The sequence below is a fragment of the Lissotriton helveticus genome, chromosome 4_1 (assembly GCF_964261635.1).
Source record: "Lissotriton helveticus chromosome 4_1, aLisHel1.1, whole genome shotgun sequence".
Classification (NCBI taxonomy): Eukaryota; Metazoa; Chordata; class Amphibia; order Caudata; family Salamandridae; genus Lissotriton; species Lissotriton helveticus.
Genome location: NC_136063.1, coordinates 2,131,284,061 through 2,131,305,630, shown reverse-complemented (window position 1 = coordinate 2,131,305,630; position 21,570 = coordinate 2,131,284,061).

Sequence of the window (21,570 nt, the reverse complement as noted above, 5' to 3'; positions counted from 1 at the left end):
CGGTGCGATCCAAGGGTGGATCGGTGAAGAAGAGGACCTGAAAGCAGAGGGGACAGTGTTCAAAGTCACTAGCCAGTGACCGATGTGGAACCAGGTGCTGTCGTCGCGATCAGGTGAAGAGTGGATGCTTGACTCTGAAGCCACGTGGACCAGGAGGTGTCTTCGACGACCAGGATGGAGGCATGAGCTGTCCCACACAGGCTCTCGCTGTCGGCGGTGTCGGATCCTGAATTGGAGTCAACAGGCCTTGGCAAAGGCAACCCACGCGGTGAAGGGAAAAGACGTCTGGTGCGGACTAGGAGAGTCCGGGGTGCCCTTCTTTTGGAAGGGAGCAAGGGAGCTGGTCTGGAGCAACCAGACCAGCAGCAAAGATTCGAAGGTTCGTCGTCTAGGAGGTCACTAGCCAGCCGGCAAGTGACCAGACAACGCGTCGAGCAGCAGACAAGCAGAAGGGCCCCACGCAGATCTCGTCGAGTCTGGAGGGCTGATCATCGGTGCAGGATCTGCTCGGGGCTGGGGCTTCTCAGTCCCCAAAGCACTTGGTCGAGTTTACCTCGGGAGTCGTGCTGGAAGCGAAGTGCAGGTTCGTTCAAGATGGCCGGTGCCACGTGTCTCGTCGCACCCACGGATCTCAGCTGTGCTGCAGATGTAGGTAGAGGTCGGAGAGGTCTGGGTATCCGGGTCTCGTCAGGCTCTGAAGTCTGGATCCTGGAAGGAAGACGACAAAGGGAAGCCGCTGGAGGCTGAGTTTCTTCTTGTAGAGTAGTTCAGGATTAATCTAATTTGGAATGGGACCAGCTCCTACCTTTATCCTGCTAAAGGGGGCTGCACTACTGACTAGATCCCTCCCCTGGGTGGGACCAGGAAGGGGGGTGGTTACACCCCCTATCCTTTGTCCGGTTTGCCGCCAGAGCTGGGGCTGGAGTGCCCCAGCAGCTGGTTTGAACCGGTGTATGCACAGGGCACCTTGTGTGCCCCAGGCATGTCTCATTCCTTTCAGGCCTATCCTACCCAATACACAAAATCCTGTCTGGGGTGGTGCTAGCACCTCCCAAGGCAGGAAACCCTTTGTCCAAGCCGCCCTCGCTGGAAGGATTCCCAGCAGCAGGAGGTCAGACTTGTGTCTGTGGTGGCAGCATCCATTTTGTGATGCCAAGGCTCGAGTTAACTTTAACCGGGGTTCACAGTTACATACATGTCGTGTCCCTCTAGAAGGGTGGAATGCTACCCCCGTTGCCAGAATTGGCGAGGGGGTAGTATTCCAATTCGTATGACACCTTACTCGACATGTATAATGCTATACCAGAGTTAGCATTTAACCGCGAGGTTGATAATGCACTTAAGAGTATATGGTATAGCGTTATCATGGAAACAGCTAAAGGACTTGGTTCCGAAAGCTGTAGACAGGCTCAGCTCATTCTAGAGCACCATCTCACATAATTCCAAGCACTCTGCCTTCAGGATTGATAAGGCCTGCCATAGGAGTGACTGATAGGAGGATATGTGTCCATTTTAGGTTTAGATATAGGTATACTATATCTATAGCAAAGGGGGATTACACCACCTTGCCCCAGCTGTCATGCAGCCAGTTGTGTCAGTTTTAGATGGCCAGCCAGGGGTACATAATAATAATACATGCTTCAGCACCTGGTAGGCCCTGGGTACACCTATGCCCTGGATACCTAAGGTACACTGTACAGGAACTGATAAGGTGGCCCAGTACCAATTGGTAAATGCACCTAAAGTACATGGTTGTCAATTTAGAGAGAGAACAGCTAGGCTGTGGGTCTGATTAGCAGGCCCACAGCCAGGGAAAGTCGTAAACCAGTGAAGCAAAAAGCAAAAATCTGGGGTGACCATAGGATTGCAGACCCCACTCTCCTACACTGAAGCACAGCCTCCACCTTCTACTTTTAGAATTGCGACCTGGAACATTGCTGGCATCAAGGATAAAGTAGGGAATGACTTGTGGATTAATTCATTAAAAACTGTTGACATTATTGCTCTCCAAGAGACATGGGACCAGAAAAATAGTTTTTCTTTGGATGGTTACAGACATTTTTGCATCCCAGCAACTAGTCGTGCCGCAGGTAGAGCCAAGGGAGGCTTACTAAGTCTATTCAAACTTGACATAAAGGGCACACTAACTCAGTGTATTTCAGGTTCTGTGAACTGCTTAATTGTTGAACTATCCATCCCGGACAAGATTAAGATTTTATTTATTAATTTTTATAATTCAAGTGCAAATGAGTGCACCAGTTATAATTTGGAAGTATTGGAAAACTTTTTGTCAGTCTACAGTGTAAATGAGAATACTTTTGAAATAATATTCCTTGGAGATTTTAATATTCACCCTTGCAACCTACCATGTGCCAGTTAAGAAGAAGAAGGCCCTCCTTACTCTTTACTTATCCACCTGGAACATTCTAGACGGGGGGAGTTATTAGAAAACTTCCTGGCTAGATGGAACTTATACGAGTCGGGTTGCGGGGAAGGTGGATTTAGGGGCCCTACATTCAAGGGAACAGATGATGGTACTATTATTGATTATATTTTTATGTCTTCTTTTTTGTTGCGTAAAGTTTTAACATATAAAACTGAGGTCTCGGTTTTTAGTGACCATAATCCGGTGTTCATGGATATAATGTCTACGGACTTATTTTCCATGAAAACGGTGTTACATAAAGGCGGCCAAAATGTGATCGTTAAAGATCAGGGTCGTAGGTTAAAATGGACAAACATAGTCCCTGAAACCTTCTTGTTAGAGGTACTGGATAAAGTTGAGGATGAGGTGGCCGTTTGCCTTGCAACTCTGGCGCAAAATAAAGAAGAGATTTTTGCCTTTGATAACATCTGTAGAGAAATTAACCAAATCTTACTTGTTGGCCCAAGACAGAAGATGCAGTATGGTAAGAGATGGTTCAATAAAACATGCTCCAAGGCACATGGTGAATTACTTAGGGCCCTGAAGGCCACTCCAAAGATCGAGCCTATATATCTAGTCTAAGAACTGCGTACAAAAAAGCTATCCTAGAGAGGAAAAAAGAGCTGAAAGATGATGCTTGGGCTCAATTACTTGACCCGGATACCCTAAAAAATAGTGGATTATTCTGGAAAATTGTAAATCAACCGCTATTTTTGGGTGAGAAGAATTGCCCACTTGAGGCTAATATCCCAGATGAGGGATGGATAAAACACTTTGGAAAAATATATTCTGACCCTAGTAATGAAACACAAACCGGGGACACCCCTTTCAGCTCCGAGGGTTCCATTGTAACCTTCGAGGTCTCAGAAGTGGAAAGAGCGATAGATTTGACCCTAAAAAACAAGGCTGCAGGACCGGACCGGGTCCCTGCAGATGTTTTTAAATTCGCACCAAAATTTTGGGCAAAGATATTGTGTAATGTTTTAAATGTTCTATCCCATGATAACATACCGGCCTCATGGAAAAAATCGATCATCATCCCTGTATACAAGAAGGGAAATAGGCAGGACCCCTCCTGTTACAGACCCATTTCTTTAATTGACTCCTCAGTCAAAATTCTGGGACAGGTCATTTTGTCTAAATTGAATGAATGGGTGAATGATAGAGGGGTTCTATCAAATGTCCAATATGGGTTTAGACCAAAGAGGAGCACAATAGACCAATGTCTCAATTTGCATCTGCTACTAGATAAATATACAAAGGCCAAGGAGGGGTCCATGTACCTGGGGTTCATGGACCTCTCATCAGCTTTTGACCTTGTAAATCCTTCAAATCTGTGGAATATTTTACTCAACATGGGTCTTGATAGGGCTTTGGTTAACCTTCTAGCGGATTTACATTCTGGTTTATTAGCTTCTGTTAGGGTCACTTCGGAGGGCCGCTGTTCTAGTCATTTTAATTCAGAAAGGGGGGGTCAGGCAAGGGTACATCCTGGCTCCCCTTTTATTTACGATATATATAAATGCTCTGGAACCCGCACTAAAGGAGGCCACCCTTGACATTCCGCGTATAGGAGAACTCGGTATTCCAGTTCTCCTGTACGCGGACAACGCTGTCCTTCTCTCGCGGACAGGGGTTGGATTACAACGCCTCCTGGATGTTTTTGAGGACTTCATGGGTTCCCTGGACCTTAAAATAAATGCTAAGAAGTCTCATATAATGATAATGGGAAGGTGCTCTAGGAAGAAGTACTCTAAAACTTTTACCTGCGGAAAAGAGGAACTCTGTAGAGTACCTACATTTCCCTATCTGGGGATTACTTTTGATGAGAGAGGGAACTGGGGTCCGCAGATAAAAAACAGAAACATTTCCTTGGCGAGAACCACCTCTGATCTCCAGGGCTTCTCGAAAAAATTGGGGGCTAGGCCAATAGTTGCACTAATGAAAATCTACAAAGCAAAATACCTCGCAGTTGCTGCCTACGGTAGTTCAATATGGGGACTAGCAGCCTGATTCATCAATCTCCCGTTTTGCGAGCCCCTAATAGCGATTCATAACGAATCGCTATTAAGGACTTGCAAAACGGGATTCATGTAGGAATTGCATAAAGAAATGCAATTCCTACACATTCCTTATTTGCGATTAGCAAATTGCTAATCGCAAATAAGGAATAACTCCCCATTCATTCCTATGGGCCAAAAGGCCCATAGGAATGAATGGGGAGTATTCCTTATTTGCGATTAGCAATTAGCTAATCGCAAATAAGATAGCGATTTAAAGGGTGCCAGGGGTGTCCAAAGGACACCCTGTAGCACCCCTTAAATGCAAATTGAAACAGGTGTTGCGCACACACATGTCCAAAGGACATGTGTGTGTGCAACATGCAACTTAGAAAAATGCTTTTGTAAAAAAGTCAGCCCCTATCGCACCCGATGCCCAGGCTGCTGGTGCAGGGCGACTCTTCGTTCTCACCTTGAATAATTACCAAATAAGGAGACGGGCACTGGAAGTAGGAAAACAAGAACAGAGTTTATTACTCATGAGGAGAGCATGTCCTTTGGGACACTCGCATGGTGTCTTCGGGAGGTGCTCCAACAAGTTTCTCTGAGGCTTCGTCTTTTATACACAGGTTTATGGCACACAGGCATCCTTTATTACAATCAACACATTGTATAGTATGGAGGTATTTCAACACGTGGCTACAGCAGGGCCCTTATTCTCCATGCAAATAGGAGGGGCTATCATGCGGCTGAGTGTTCTGCTGATTCCATTGGAATGTGTGTGCCTGATCGAGTCTCAGGGGGTGGGGTGGCCATGATCAATAGTGGCTCCTTTCAAGAGAGGCGAGTGCATACAGTAGTGGGCAATAAACCGTATCCTCGGGCTAAGGGATGACCAGCGGTCCGTGCAAACATTCAGGCTCGGAGGAAGAGGTCATCAAAGGAGGGGTATTCACGGAGGGACAGGAGGTGTTGGTCAGGCGCGGGGTGCGATTCTTAGGGACAGAGTCATGCGGGAGGGGTGGGCTCATGACTCGCGCATGTGGGAGAGGGGGCAGTCAGGGTGCATGGGGGAAATGCTTGCTGGGTCAGGGAAGTGCGCTGATGAGCGATCGTGAACAGGGAGACCATGGTACCTAAAATGGCTGTCATGTACATGTGTGCATGGATCTATGCTGGCGGGATAACACACTCAGTGTTTTCGCGATATCCGTTCTGCTTACAACAGGGGTGCTATGAACACAAATGAACGCCGCTTATGTACATACACATTGCTATTTTTAACAGTCGCCGCTTTTTACATAAGCAAGTTCAATTTCTACCTAGTCGATGTGATTGGCGGAATGCAATACATGTTAATTTACACCTGTCGGGTTCTTCATACAAGCCTAGAGATCGGCATAATGTTTAGTCGGTGTAGAACCAAGAAAAATGTTCCGATACATAAAAATCAGCTTCACATTTTCTCTCTAGTGACATCAACATACAGGAAGAACGCTCTGATACCTTCCGACTTGTCAGTACTATAGGGGATTTTGGAAAACTAACCACATGAGTGACCGACGAAACATTTCTTAAAAGGCAATACAAAATGGTTGAGGGAGGTATTCAATTTGATACAAGTAATTTAGTCAAGGGGTGAATAGAAAGTTCTGGAAAGGGGGGAGGGTCTTTGTCGCAATGTCTTTTAACATAGTCCGTCTTCTTTTGTTGGCGCTGCTGAGCACCGGCGGTGGAGCTATAGGTCCAGCTCGGATTCGTCCTTACACGTTGCAGGGTGCGATCAGTCCTCTGCTGTTAGATCACAGTCCTGTTTCCTAACTTATTGTCTTAGGGGTGCCTTATGCTGGGCACCTGCGTGTCTTTCCTTTCCCGTGACAAAATCCCAGTCCATAGTCAAATTTTATATGAAAGAGTTTGTTGAACAATCGAGGGAGGAGAGGGCGGAGTGGGGCCAGATCTTCGAACACACCAAGGGACCAAGGGAGCAAACGACAATGAGCAGGCAGGCCCATCAGTCGGAAAAAGGGACGGGGACTTCAGGCATGAGTGGGTCAGCAAGTCGAGGGCTTCAAGGCAGCCCCTTATTCCTTCATCAGCTGAACTTGAAAGTTGTGCCTCGTCCCGCGTCTCGTTGCTCTGCGGCTCCACCTTTGGTCGTCACACGTGCTCCATGATCTGTGGCCAGGCTGTGCGTCACGTCCAGCTCCTCTCCTTTGGCGATTGTATCTTTGAATGGGTGAAAAACAAGTTTTTAGACAAACTGGTCGGGAGAACAGATATACATCTCAATTCCTTCCCTATTCCTGAGTAGGTGGGGGATAGGTTCATCGGTCACAGTCAGAGGTCGTTATTTATGGAGTCTGTAGAAGGGCATTGCATATTGAATTCATAGACTTGTTTGGCGTTCATTCGCGATATATGATAAGAGAAATTGAACTTTTGTACACAATGTATTAGGTTACAAAAAATCGAGTCCTTATGGAGAGACTCGTTCTTCCCTTTAACCCAAGTATCGACAATATCACATCTCCTTTCGGGGTCGGCTAATTCTTGCAAGCAGGGGCATTATCATAGGGTTGATCGGGGGCAAGTGGGTGCTTTTGGACAGAGAGCTAGGGTCGATCGGGGGAAGTGGGGTACTCTGGACATCCGCACTTAGGTGCAAGGGGGTGGGGCAATCGGGGCATTGGGGATCGCATTTTCTAATGAACTGAGAAACAGAAGACCATTGACGTTATAGTTCCCCTATAAAAGGCCAGATTTAGGGGACATCCGTCGTCTTACCCGTCCTTTCCTTCATTACCAACTCGGGTTCTATTGTTTGTAGAAGGGAGAGGTAGTAATATGGTAAGTCTCAATCGTTTTGGGTTTGGTCAATTTTGCTGAACACCTTTGTGTTCGAAGAAACCCAATTATGTTTGTGTCGGAGGGACACAATGCCATCATACAAGAAAAAGAGGAAACGGGGGGGCTTCTGGAGAGAGGGAGAGAGAGAGAGAGAGAGAGAGAGAGAGAGAGAGAGAGAGAGAGAGAGAGAGAGAGAGAGAGAGAGAGAGAGTCGTACTCTAAACGAACCATTCGGTACTCGTATGCCGTGAGGAGAGAGACGTGTACAATAATGGTCCATTCAGTGCGCACACAACTTAGAACAGCAGGGGTTAAGTAATGCGTAAACACAAGCGGAGGGACGACGTAGATCCATACATCACGTACACACAAACTCAGACGGGGAGACAGTACAGGTATTACATAAAAAGATCCAAGACAAAACATAAAACAGTTATTGGCCATAATTATCCTTTTCTGTGAGCTGAGCATCTTTATCATCCTAAGTTCTTTTTACCTTTTTCTCATCTTTTATTCGTTGGCTGCCTCTTGCTGGTGACTTTGATTGTACACACTTACGCCTTTGGCAACTGGTCATGGACTAACCTGGTCGGGCTAATGCTCACGGAGGTTTATTCGAGTCATTTTTAGCAAGTGCGTTTCCAGGCTGAGACAACAGTTGGTGTCAATTGGAGAGCAATGGGGCAGCTTTTAGTTATATGCCTATGAGGATGCGAAAAAGGAGGTAGTAGGTTTTCAAATATTGGCAATATCCCTAGTCCTCTCGGTGGAGGATACTTGTGTAACCCCTACCTCGAAATACCCTAAACCTTTCCCTACTTAGTCAAACGTAAGAACGCTTAATCATGTGTGCTTCTTTACTTTATTCGGGGTTTGTCGTGGTTAGGTACTATAATCAGACCCCTTTTCCCATCTCTTCGTCTGTTGGATCGCCGTTTTCGTCGGCATTCCGAGGTGACCTGCAGAGAGAGAGAGAAAAGGAGGGAAGGGAGAGCAAGCTATATTGATACGCACTCGCGCGCATAAACCCAGAAAGGTTTTTACTTACTGCGTACTCGGCCTATTTCCACAGGATGCAGTCACTGCCAACTGGGGCGTTTAAGCCCAGGTGGACCGTTAGTGTGATTTTTCTTATACAGGTAGCATATAAAGTGTGGGCTAAATACCTGGATCTCCAGCGGTTGCCTTTGGCTGTATAAAAAGGAAAAATACACAACTAAAATTCGACCCTTCATATTTGTAATATTTCTACGCGTTATACCTTTTTCAGCCCTTTATCTAACCGAGCTTAGTCATTCCACCTATATTTCAGTTATATCGAAAAATAGGGATTATTCATTCAAGACTTTATCAATTTACACGGACAACTATAGTTGCTTTCTCAGAAAATCTTTAATAAGAATGTCGATGTATAAATACGGGCCTACAACCCCGTGGACCGGCCACGGAGCAGGCTGGAGCGGAGTCGGTGGTCGTTTATTTCACAATAAAAGTACGAAAAACGCAATAAAATCATGTCGAGACTTCAGTGTGAGCGAGTGTCATAAGTGTTGGGCTTCCAACTTTCAATAATCATGATGTGCAAAATTTTAAACAACAATTCATTGTCCGAATGTTCAATCAATACCCATTTGATGTCAATTCGCCGTCTGAACACATAATCAGTACCCCTCCAATATCACTTCATTGTCCGAACCTATAACCAGTACCCATCCTATATCAATTCATGTGGTTAAAAAAAACCTTCATACATATCTCATGACACCAGGGCCGAACAATCGGGGTACAACAAGGAGTTGAAAGTTTCATTTGCATCGGCGCCATTTTTGAGTGCAGTCAGGCAGATTCAGGCATAGTCTAAATCTCTACTAAGTCATGGTTGGCCCAGAGCTTCCTTTGGCAGTCCAAAGTTCCGTTAAAGGGAAAAAGAAGGGATCGGTGGTTTGAACCATCAGTCAAAAAGAGAGGGGGAGGGGGCGTGGCCAAGATGGCGGGCTGACTGGTCGCTCCTTCCGTGAGCTCCTGAGTCCCCAGAGCCCTTGACCCATCCTGCACCGCTGATCTCCCCCAGATCTAGCGGAGAGGGGAGCAGAAGCGGCCGTGAGCCCGGTGAGAGCGGTTTTGGAGCCCCCGGAGGCGCAGACGCGGAGAACAACGCCACGCAGTGCTGGCCCCTGAGGCGGGCGGACGTTGCGGCTCGAACGAGGCCGGGCGGAGGAGGAGCGGCTGACCCGCGGCGCCCCGGTGCGGTGGTGCGTTCCCGAGCCCACTGACCAGCGGGGGCCCGGTCGAGTCCCCCCCCGGTGGCGCCGGTGCTCCCTGGTGAGAAGAGCCGGCGGCCTTGGCGGTGCGGCGCCCTCCGGCCCTGGTTGAGAGAGGAGTCGGGGAGGAGCGCTACGCGGCCCCGGGGATTTGCGGAGCCTAGAGGCCTAGCAGGCCGGAGACGCCGACGGACTTCCTTTGCAGGCCCCGGCTCTGGAGTGGCCCGGGTTGGACCCCTGTGGGACGCCTTTGCCTGCCTGTGACCGGTAGGACTGATCTGGTGGCTGCACGTGGGGGGCCCACACGCGGGGCCCGGGCGGGGGGCGCCAACGAACTTCGGTGATCCTGCCCACCACCGGGCCGGTGCCCCTCGGGCTTGTGCTGCCGACCCTTGTTCCCCGGTGGGCTTGCTGGGCTCGCGTGCTGTACCTGGGGCCCTGCAGGAGCTTGGTTGGCCAGCGGGTGCTGGCCGGAGTGTGGCTTGCCCGGCGTTGAGTCTCACGGAGCGGCGGTGCCCACCTGGACAGCTGCGGTGGAGTAGCGACACGGCCGGGAGCCTGGAGACAGGGTGGTGACCCGCTCCTGGGAAGCAGGGACGCACTGGGAGAGTGTCGCAGTGGAGTGCTGGTCGCGCTCATCTCTCATCCAGTCTGCTGGGGGGCTTTGGGGCGCTGCCTGGGAGCCCCGGGACTGCACTGGACCGACTTGCTGCGGGAGCCCACGTGGTTCGCGGCCCCCTCACATTCCGCCAGCCTTCTCTCCCTACGACGCACCGCCGCCTCTGCGATGTCAGGTAACAGGGGAGGCAAGAAAGGAGAGCGTACCTTACCCGAGATGTTGGGCAGAGGCGCCCCGAGACAGGACAGATCCCTGCCGACGCCGAGCCCCTCGTCCGGATCTCGTGGGGCAGAGGGGGGTGAGCCCCCGGTCACCAGGTCTTTTCTGGAGTCGCTGTTCAGCACACTCAGGGAGGACTTTCAGACCCTGAAGCAGGAGGTGGCTGGCGAGGTCCGAGAAGTGAGAAGAGAAGTTGATTCGCTAGGTGAGCGGGTCGCCACCATGGAGGACGCTAATCAATCCAGGGACGAGGAGATCACGCACCTACAACAGGAAGTGCTGCGGCTTAGGGACCAGCAGATCGACCTCCAGGCCCACGCCGAGGATCTTGAGAATCGGTCCAGGCGCAACAACATCAGGGTCAGGGGCGTTCCGTCCAAAGAGGAGGGGGAAGACATAACAGCCTACCTACGAGACCTGTTTCGGGATATACTGGGCAAAGCGGGTGACTTTCCGGTGAGGATTGACAGAGCACATAGAGTTGGACTCCCGCGCAGGGCCTCGGCGCCACCCCCAGATATCTTAGCCTTTTTGCCGGATTTTCCTCTGAAGGAACGGATCCTCCGTGAGGCACGTCAGAAACAGCCGGTGAGCTTCAGGGGTCACCAAATTGCTTTGTATCACGACCTGTCCACGATTACGTTGCAGAAACGCAAGTCCTTCAAAATTGCCACGGACTTCCTGAGAGAGCATGACACGCAGTACTCCTGGGGTCACCCCTTCAGGCTTATTTTTCGATGGAACGGGATGCGGCACCAAATGAGATCCCTTCAGGACACGTGTGGAGTGCTGGGAATCACCGCTACAGATGAAGATGTCCCGACGCCACGCCGCCGCACTTCTAGAGAGGGCTGGCAAACAGTTCGACGGCGCCGGACCACACCTCAGCTTTCCCGACCGGACTCTCCTACGATCAGGGCGGAAATGGACAGCGCCATACGGGAGGTATCCGGCTCTACGTCGCCTAGTGACATGGCCGTGACGGCCTGAGCATCATCCGGGGGGAGATCGTCTTGGCATCACCGGCACTGCAGGTTTGAGGGTTCCGGGGGGGGCGGGGGGCTCTGGGGGGGCATTGATGGTGGCTGGACGTCCACTCGGACACTTTACCACAGACTCGCCCGTTAGGGGCTGGACTGGGACACTGGGGTTTTCCACAAAGTTGGGACTGATGTTGAGGGGAGCGGGAGGGGATCTGTGTAGGGATTTGGAGGTGAGGGGGAGATGTGGGGTGTTGGGGTGTTTGGGGATGGTTTGGGGAGTTGGGGAGGGGGGGATCCGGGGTTCGGGATGTGCCCCATTTGTTTCATGCTGTGCTTTTTGTGCCCTCCTGCCGCCTTCCTGGAGAGGGGAGGAATTTGCTCGGGAGATGATTCAGAATCTATGCTGGGTTACCGCTCTGGTTTCATGTTGCTGTTATTGCCTTGTCCTTCCTGCACTGGGACAGGGGGTGAGATGTCGTGTTAGCCCTGCTTTGCATTTGCCCCGTCCCATTTTGTCAGCCTGTATAGGGCCCCCTGATACTTCAGATCCACTTGTCACCGCCCTTTTGATGTTCCATCGTGGCTCTCTATTGCGCTTGTTCCGACCCGCGTTCCCGCCTTGTGAAGCACTTACCGTGCCTTCAGGCCCCATTAACGCTGTTTTTCCTTTGTCTGATCATGGCCCTGAAGATTGTTACCCTTAATGTGAAGGGGTTGAATAACCCGGTCAAGCGCAGAGCGATACTGTCCCTTCTCGAGAGCACCCAGGCGGATATCTGCCTTTTACAAGAGACGCATCTCCTGGCCCGAGACTGTCCCAGGTTGCGGTCTCTGAAGTTCCCGGTTCAGCTCTTTTCCTCTGGGACAACTAAAACAGCAGGGGTTGCTATCTTGGTGTCTGGGAAGTTCAGAGGGGAGGTACTGCACAAGGTGGCGGAGCAGAAGGGGAGGCTCCTGGCCTACAGGGTTAAGATGGGGGGTTTCCTTTTCACGGTGGGTTCCGTGTATAGCACTAATGATCACCAGGACTTGTTTTTGCAATCTGCTTTAGCTGACTTCGCGACTACCCCAGATAGGCACATACTCATTGGTGGTGACCTGAATATGGTCTTTAACTCATCTTTAGACAGATCTGCGCAGCGCCATCCACAAACAGGGGAAATCTCACAGCTTAGTGCCTCACACTTGGGGGACCTGGACATGCACGATCTATGGAGATGCCTACACCCCACTTCAAGAGCCTATTCCTATTACTCCCACGCACATAGGACTTACGCCAGACTAGACTACCTCCTGGTGACAGGACCGCTAGCTGCATTGGCGACTGCTTCTGATATAGGGGTCCTCACCTTGTCGGACCATGCTCCGGTGACGGGATGCTTCCAGTTACCGCCGGTATCCCCGCAGCGCGGGGTCTGGCGCCTCCGGGATACCCTGTTACACAGACGGGAGGTACTGACACAGATTCGGGCGGCGATTGCTGGGTTCCGGGAACACAACGAGAACGATGATACCACCCAGGCGACGCAGTGGGCGGCCCTGAAGGCGGTGCTCCGGGGTGAGTTTATCTCCATCTCATCGGCGGAGAATAGGGATAGACAACGGAAGAGGGACGAACTTACTAGTACGGTTCGAGAGCTAGAACAGGTACACCAGAGGACGGGGGCCCCCAGAGTCTGGAGGCAACTCAAGGCGGCGCGGAAGCTTCTCTCCGCGCTGGACATGGACAGGGCGGAATATGCAGCGCTGCGCCTAAAGCACGCATACTATACTGGCGGCGACCGCTGCGGCCGGTTGCTGGCGAATAAACTACGAGTGCGACACCAGCTCCAGAAGGTCAAGGAACTGTCCATGCCCGGAGGTGGGTTGGCCACTGAGGACAGCCAGATTGCGGACGGCTTCCGTCGATACTATGCGGACCTCTACGCCGGTGAGCCTCCCTCTGCCTCGGCCGAGACTGATTACCTCGCATCGGTCGACCTTCCAGTACTCACACCGGGACAAGCGGAACACCTGGACCGGGATATCCGCCCGGAGGAGGTGATCGGGGCTATCTCCCGACTCAAACATGGGAAGGCCCCGGGGCCCGACGGTTATACTCCGCTCTTCTACAAAACGTTCTGCCCGGAGCTAGCTCCGCTGCTGACGCGACTCTTTAACTCCTTCGCAGAGCCTGGGGCTATCCCCCCGGATCTACTGAGGGCGACGGTGTCGGTTATTCCCAAACCGGGGAAGACCCGCACCGAATGTGCATCCTATAGGCCGATCTCGCTGCTCAATGTAGACCTCAAGCTCTACACCGGAATTCTGGTGGCACGTTTGGCGCCTCATCTACCGGGATTGGTGGACCCGGATCAGGCCGGGTTTGTCCCGGGCCGGCAGACGGTGGACAACACCAAAAGGGTGGTCCACGTTTTGGAGAAAGCCTCTCGGATCCCCGGGGAGCGCATGCTGCTTTCGGTGGACGCAGAGAAGGCGTTCGATCGTGTGCATTGGCCCTACCTTGAGAAGGTTCTTTGCAAACTAGGGTTGGGTGAGAAGTTTCGCACCCTCATATTTAACTGCTACAAGTCTCCTACTGCGACTGTGAGGGTCAATGGTTGCAATTCGGACCGATTCGCAATAGAACGGGGAACCAGACAGGGGTGCCCCCTGTCCCCACTGCTCTTCGCTCTGTACATGGAGCCGTTTGCCCAGAGGATTAGACAAAACCCAGAGGTGACGGGTGTCAGGATGGGTGGCTACATTCACACCATCAGCCTATATGCGGATGACGTGATCTTTATGCTTGACAACCCGAAGGTAGCACTCCCTGCTTGTCTTGCTGAGTTGGACGCTTTTGCGGCTGTGGCGGGGTTTAAAATGAATATGAGGAAGTCTGCGGCCCTTGACATCTCGCTCGCCTCTGATACCAGGCTAGAGCTACAGGGACGTTTCCCCATGCAGTGGTCTGGAGATCTGATCCCATACTTGGGGGTACTGCTGGCGCCATCCCTGCCTGCCATGGTTACGGCTAACTATGCGGCCTTAGGGAACAAACTGAAGGAGGAGTTGCTCCGGTGGAGCAAAGGTACGCTATCGCTGTTGGGACGCATCGCTGCAGTGAAAATGACTCTCCTGCCGCAGGTGCTGTACCTGTTCCGGGCTTTGCCGTTACAGCCGCCGAAAGGGTGGATACGACAGGCCCAGGCCGACATCGCACGATTTGTTTGGCAGGGTTGTAAACCTAGACTCCGGAGAGCCCTTTCCACACTGGCACCCGAGTCCGGGGGCCTTGGCATTCCGGACTTGCACAAGTACTACCAGGCGGCGCAGTTGCGATACTTGGTTGAGTGGAGTAAATGGGAATCGGACAGACACTGGCTGTTTCAGGATCAGGCGGTGGCGGGCAGGACTTTGCAAGAGATACCCTTCCTGCGCAGACAACATAGGCCCCCCAATCTCTATGCGTCCTTTGTCACGCAGACCACGCTCCGTGTTTGGGATGCCGTGAGTGCTCGACATGAACTTACAACCTTCCCGTCGCCGCTTACTCCCTTGGTGGGGAATCCTGACTTCCGGCCCGGAACAGAACCTGGAGCGTTCTCGCTCTGGCAGGCAGCTAGATGCTGTGCATTGTTTCATATTTATGGCCCGGAGGGCGCTGTGTCATTCGCTGACTTGCGCAGGGAATACCACTTACCCGAGACGGAGCGTATGCGATACATGCAAGTCCGCCACTGGGCGCTACAGACGCAGGTACGGGACTTGGCTGATCGGAAACTCACTCCATACGAGCTGTGGCTTGCGACGCGTTCTTCAGACGCCAAGCTCATCTCGGATATTTACCGGCTCCTACAACCCTCCCCCCCACCACTTTTATAGCCCCGGGAGGGCTCGCTGGGAGCGGGAGCTGGGGAGGGCGCTGAGTCACAAGGAATGGGACGACATCTCATATCGAGCACGGCACTCAGCTTACCACACTGGGCTCACGGAGACCTTTACAAAGGTATCCACGTACTGGTACTACACGCCTCAGAGGCTGCACGACATGAACCATCACATACAGGACACCTGCTGGCGCGAATGTGGGCAGACAGGTACACTCACGCACATTTTATGGGATTGCCCGTTGCTGGGTCCGTACTGGCGGGAGGTCTTGGATGAACTAGACCAATGCTTTGATATAGAATTGCCACGCCTTCCCGCCTATGTTTTACTAGGGTTACCCAATGGCCTGATGTACCCACTACGATCTAGGAGGGGCAGACAAATAGCGATCGCTCTAGGATCGGCGATCCAGAACATACTTATACACTGGCGCACCACCACCCTTCCCACTATCACGGGCTGGTTGCATAGGTTATGGCACGTTCTGGGGATGGAAAAGATGTACCTCACGGTGGCAGGGGAGGTAGACAGATTTGATGACCTGTGGCAGCCTTTTGGTGTCCTGTTGCAATCAGAGTTCAAAGAGATCACCTGTCCACGTTATCTCAGGCTGCTGCGGCTGACCACCCCGATTTCCTAATCGGTGAGAGGGTGAGGGTGGGATATGCGCGGGGTTCCTTTAGGAACGTGTGGGTGCTGATGAACATTTGCTCAGGCACAGGGAAGGTTGTGGGGGAGTTTGGGTGGGGAGGGAGTTGGGGGGGTGTTTTGGTTTTGGAATAAGTACGTCATGCCACTCACGCTCTTGTTGGGGCTCTGCAAATGCTTAGCTAGTCAGGTTCAATTAGTCTTTATTTCGAATAATAAGAATTCATAAAAGACAATATACAGTCATGTACAATATAAAATACACTAGGAATCCCTAGGACTAAAAAACACAATACACAAACAGTATACATAAAATACATCTGAATGGGACGATTAGTGCAAGGGTACATTAAGTCTCTTAATTCGAATCAGCCAGGACCATCCCAGGAATTTAGCAACACAAACCACCACAATTTCCGATCTTACAACTTGCAGTTTCCTGAGTGCATCACGATAACCATTACAATTCAAAGATGCACATATGGGTTTTAGCCACTTGTTTCTAGGTTCACGGTATACAGGACAACCAAAGAAAAGATGACCAATACTTTCTTCCTGGTCAGAGCACCAGGGACATTTACTTCCTGTCTTCACATCCCATTTAGCAGTAAAGGAATTCACTGGCAAGGTGCCAGTACGAAACTGATGATAGAGCTTACGATCTAACACCTTGGGTATCAAATCCCAATACTGCTCTAATAAGGGAGTGACCTTGTGCAATAAAAATGGTCCTGTTAAATTAGTGTCCAGGGATTGGGTTACCAAGATGGATTTTTTCCATGCCCAAAAGAGCGCCTTAAACTCAGATTTGGATGGGAAGGTAGACCCCCCTGGATTTGACCAAAGCTCAGGAAGGCCCATCATATGTAGGGTGTTTCTAACTTCCCTAAACCAGTGTATTTTTTGTGCACCCCATAATGCTTTTACCTCGTCTAATTCCCGAGCAAAAAGACTAAGCTCGGGAGTGGACCAAAGGCGACGCCAGAGTGACACTATGCGATACTGGGCCAAGTCATTGATTGGTCTACAACCTAGGTCAAGTAACAAGGGTTTAATGGGTGCAGACTGCGGGAGACCTATCATGTTCCGTAGGAACCTATTTTGCGCCACAGCCAAGCATGAAAGATCTTTGTGACCCCAAACTTCGGCTCCATATAAAGTTGCAGAAAGGACCTTAGCCTCGTAGATCTTAAGGGCGGGGGTAATACGTTTTGTAAAAGAGTTCTTTTGCTCAAAAAGCAAACAACCAGCCAACCTATTAAATTTCAATTTGGACGTCTCCAATTGGGAGTTCCAGTCGAGATGATGATCAAGAGTCACACCAAGATATGTCATGACCTTGACCTGCTCGAGTTGGACCCCGTTTAGAGACACAGAACAGATCGGAGGGGTTTTCCTACAAAAAACCATAAATTTGGTCTTTTCAACATTTATTTGTAAGTCGTTTGCATTACAAAATTCAGAAAATCTATTCAGGGCCACCTGGAGCCCTCCTCTTGTTTTCGAAAGGAGGAGGGTGTCGTCTGCAAAAATAAGCATAGGATATTTGCGACCACCCAACATTGGTGCATCAGACTGTGTATTATTAAAATATTGGGCCACCTGATTAATAAACAAAAGGAACAAGGTGGGGGCCAGAACACAGCCTTGACGCACCCCACGTTGTACAGGGAAGCATTCTGTCACCTGCCCCTGGCTACCCCATCTAACCTGAGCAAAATTATCCTCGTGCAAGCGTTGAACAAGGCTCAAAAGCTCTAAGGGAAGACCCATTGATCTAAGAGCTTCCCATAGCTTCTTCCTTGGGACTAAGTCAAAAGCCGACTTAAGGTCGACAAACGCGGCGTATATTACGCCGCCACCCAAAAAACCCACTTTCCAAAAAAGTAATGAAAACCGGAGAACCTGGTCAATAGTACTGATGCCGAACCTAAACCCTGCCTGCATGGGAGAAAGTATGTTATTAGTGTCGATCCATTCCTGGATTCTTACTAAGATCATCCTAGACACAATTTTCTGAATCGCATCGATCAGACTAATTGGCCGATAATTATTTGGGACGGAGCGATCACCCTTCTTATATACTGGCAGGATTTCCGCACCTTTCCAGGACTTCGGAATCTCTGCGCCTGCAGCTATATTGTTTGCCAATATTGTGATATATGGGACCCATAAATCAGGATTAAGCTTAAAAAGGTCTGCGGGGATGACGTCTAGGCCAGGTGCTTTACCCGACTGGACTGACTCGAGAGCTTGTAAGGTGTCAGTTTCCAGAAAGGTAAGTCTATCTCCTATTGGTAACAGGGGGCTCGGTGGGAAGGTGGCTATTGTTTGATCCAGAGCTATATTTGGGTCGTTAAATTGTGTCGAGAAAAATTCAACCCAAGAATGTGCTGACACGTGGTTATCAGGTGTTTGAGCAACTGAAGCCCTTCCCCTCCTCACGATCAGCCAAAATTCAGTTGGATTGGAAGACTCACAGGCTCTAAGGAGGGCGAGCCAGTAAGAGTCGTCCCAATCCCGTTTGGCTGCCCAGAGAGTGTGTTTATAACACTGCCTAGCAACCCTAATATTTGCAGTGTTCCTAGCCTTAACAGCAGCTACTAAGCTACTGTGAGCTGCTCTGCAACTCTTGTTGTACCATTTTTTGGACGCCTTAATGGGGACAGATCTAGAGGGCTTAGTAAGGAGGTTCTTGAGACTCAAAAAACACTCCTCGTGGAGAGTGATGAAGGTGGGATCAACAACACCAGAAGGGGATAATGGTGGCATCCTACTCCTCGCACTCCAGACCTTCTCCTCTATCTTGGCGATAAGCGCTGGATCGTCTAACACCCTGGACCATTTTACACGACGTCTGTTGTCGCACAAGACTACGTCTGACGTCAAGCAATTGGTTCCACAGGCTTGGGCACCTAAGCCAGAGACCATGATCTCGAGTGAGAGGGGGTTGTGATCGCTCTCTGGACGGGGCTCCACCACCATATCTCGCACAATTGACCAACATTCAATATTGATCAATATGTAGTCGATGCGGCTAGAGCTTGAACCATTATCGAAGGTATTTGTCCCTAATCTATCTGAGCGTGTGCGCCCGTTAACAGCCCGGAGGCCCCATTCCAAACAAAAGCCCAGCCAATGTAGGGCTGCCTCAGTACCCCTGACTCCCCTAGGAATAGTTAACGGGGGAATGTTCCATGCTGTATCCTCCTCTGCACCCACATCCTCTGCCAGGGTAAGTAGGGGCTCAAAGGAGGAATTCATATCGCCCGCTACCATAACAATCTGGTCACCTGTAGAGTTCCTCAGTACCCGGTCAAGGTCATTCAACACGGTTTGCTTACTCCCACCCTGGCAGCCACGGGCATAGACATTAACCAGAAAAAGATCAGTGGTGTTGACTTTACTCAAAGTGACACACAGAAGGTCCGCACTCTCTACCAGAATCTCCTTGCCATGAAAGCCCAGATTATTTTTAATCCAGATGGTTAAGCCACCTGAGGCCCTACCCTTAGTACTCTGGGTGGCGGGTTTTGAGAAGTTAAGGTAGCCCACCCTGTATAAGGGGACTGTTGACCATGTTTCCTGGAAGATAATGATGTCGTATAGGTCGATAAAGTTGGTCCAATCGACATTATCCAGGCGTCCCCGTAGCCCTGCGATGTTCCAGGATGCCACTCTCAGTGGGTTATCCGTACCGTTTGCACGGCAAATGGGAGCCAGGCCCTGCGCATCTAACTCAGTCATAGCCAGAACGATGCTAGGGTCTGGGACTGGACACAGATTTCCAATCGCAGTGAGGCCAGTGCAAGGCGTTGTTAAGGTGTAATATTGAGCTGCCTCCCTGGAATAAGGAGAGTTCGTCAGATTTCTAGGGGGGGTTAAGTTGGTACTGGATTTTGTAGGAGTGATAAGTGCAACTATCTCCCTAGTCTGAGGAAAATTCTTTAGTGGCAGTGTGTCATCTGACCCCCCATGTCAGTCGACGTCCTCCAGACAACCAAACATATTTGATGTCGGTGCCCCCTGCCACCAATTATGCTGGGTGTATCCATCAACCATATGAGTTGGCCGTCTAGAGTGCTGAACGTTTAACCATAAGCCCTCCTGCATAGGTTGGTGTCTAGGAGGGTAAAAAAAAGTAAGTGGCCTCACGACTATAGTGGAATTGGCTCCGTAGGATGGCCATGCGCAAAGGTGCTGGGCTGTGTGGGGATCGGCAAAAGAAACCACAACACAGTCACCAGCTATAGACTTGTGCGTGGGGCCTATCCAAGGCACTCTCCGTACCATTAAAACACTACTTCTATACTGACCGGGGAGCTGTTTATTAGAATTAAGCCAATGAATGACCTTGTTTTTAAGGGAAAGATCATTCTCCTGAGAATGTGGGTCCAATTCAGGAACACCAGCCAAAATAATGACGTAGGACCCAGCTTCGGGGGGTAAATCAATAAATCCTCCACGAAAGTTAGGGCGAGTAGCCTGTCGTAATGGATATTTTGTGCGTTCGGGCCTTGAGGATTGATGGGCTGCTGTTCTTGGGGCAAAATTCTGTCTATTGGCAGGTTTTTGCGAGGGGAGAGATGGTGGTACATCTACACTGGGAGTGGGTGCTATAGGATTGGCAATAATAGTACGGGGCTTGGGTGTTGGTTTAGGTACTGACAGGGTCGTAGGAATGCTTACAAGTACATGCGGAGGAGGTGGTGTGGGGACAGGTACCTTGGGTTGGTTGGTAGAATCGATTACACATGGGAGCTTAGCTTCCATGTTTTTTAGGCTCAAACTAGCCAAAGTGACTATGGTCCTGTCCATTTCCAGCAGATTGTTCTCTATGCGGGAAAGTCTTAATTCCAAGGGGGATAGTAATTGTTTAAGCGTACCCCAAACTATCTTCAGGAATTCTTCGTCCCCCTCCCTTCCATTCACGGGGCTGCACACCCGACCCTCCAAATTAACCGCGCTATTCTCCCCTGGGGAAGTAATGAGAATGTTATCTTCCACCAGACTAGATGAACTGGGAACAGGTTCCCCCACCAGACCATTAAGAGTCGGTTTATGGCTATCATCTTTCGCCCCGAGGGAGCCCATGGTACGTCTACTGTTAAAAAACTGGGATCTTGCAATTTTAGCTTTTTTCCGGGCATAAATAGACCTCGCTAGACATTTCTTTTTGTAGGTTGCAGCTTTCTTGACACTACACGATCTTGTGGTTAGGTTAGTTTTAAGGAAAGGAATGGAACCTATACCAATGGTTAGTGGGACAGGGGCTTTACTTTGTTGCACTAAAGTTGCGATAGGGCTAGGGGGGGAATTTATGAGGGTTGTTAGCGGAGCGGGATGAATAGCTGCCGTTGCTAATAAGGTCCGGGGAGCTATGGTACGATCAGGAGTTCGGGCAGATGCAATATTCCCCAAGGATGATTTTTTTGTGTTGGCTATATGTTCTGACAGCCTTCTTGCAGCATCAAGTTCTAAGGAAACCTTGTGCTGCATTTTACTGATTTCTTCGTCAATGGCCAAATTGGTTTTGACTAGGAATTCGTCCAGGGTTCTATTAGGGTTGCTAGCGGCCATGAGGGTTTTGCTCCGGCTACCCCGTGAGCACATTTTACAGGATACAAGTGAATAAATAACAATACAAACAACAATAAAACTGTAAAATGTACCAACAAAGGGGGGTGGCCCAGCC